This window comes from Mus pahari, chromosome 8, assembly GCF_900095145.1.
Source record: "Mus pahari chromosome 8, PAHARI_EIJ_v1.1, whole genome shotgun sequence".
NCBI lineage: Eukaryota > Metazoa > Chordata > Mammalia > Rodentia > Muridae > Mus > Mus pahari.
In genome coordinates this window covers 83,193,451-83,194,585 of record NC_034597.1, presented here as the reverse complement: position 1 = coordinate 83,194,585, position 1,135 = coordinate 83,193,451, and positions in this window count along the sequence as shown.

Below are 1,135 nucleotides of genomic sequence, written 5' to 3'. Positions count from 1 at the left end.
TGATTGGGGGGGGAGCGGGGGGCAGGGAGGAGGTATGGTATGTTGAAGAGTCAGAGGGTAGACCGGGAGGGGAATAAAATCTGGACTGTAAAAAATTAAATGAAAAAATAATAATAAAATTTATTTTAGGTATGAAAGATGTTAATAAACTTCTTTGCTAATATAAAAATGTAAAAAGAATAATAAAATCAGAGTCAAAATAAAAGCATCTCTCATTAACCCAGTGCCTTATAAAACTATGAAGGCCATAGTCATAATCAAATAGTGGCTATGACATTTAATGAAGCAAAACTGAAAGCAATAAAAGTACTGGTAAAAGCACATGTGGACCCAGTCCACTCTGCTATGAATGCTGGTATATCATGCAGTTTCTGCTATGATGCTGGTATATCATGCAGTCTCTGCTATGGATGCTGTTATATCATGCAGTCTCTGCTATGAATGCTGGTATATCATGCAGTCTCTACTATGGATGCTGGTATATTATGCAGTTTCTGCTGTGTATGCTAGTATATTATGCAGTTTCTTGGTGAAGCTTTTTAATGTGTTGTCATTCACAGTAACTTCTATTCAGTAAATGTTTATTCTTTATTGGGTGTATAGATATAAAATGTGCATTCCAATTAACCACTTACTAATAATATATAATCAAGAAATGCATATTAAAACAATAATTTATTATGAATATAAATGATAACATATATTCAAGTTTTTAATGTGAAAACTTAATTCCCTGCTGAGTATTTGATTCTACAGGAAACTGTATCTTCAACATGTTTCAAAGATGCCCAAAATACTTTGATTTTATAATCATCACTACTGAAGGATGTTACTTCAGAAATACAGTAGTGTAAAATAGCAAAAGTATATTTAGGGCTATTTCATAAGCTCTTGGGATTTTTGTCCAATTGCATCCTAAAAATTTTTTCACAATTTCTATGAAACTTAAATCAGCAATTCAAACAGTAGTTTTAAATATCAAATGCTCTAACACAATCAAATTCGAAGAAGGCCTACTTTATTATTTATATGTTGATAGATAGCATTAGGAACATATTAAAACCTCTGTTAGCTATAGTTAAACTATGATGTGTGTGTATGTGTGTGTGTGTGTGTGTGTGTGTGTGTGTGTGTG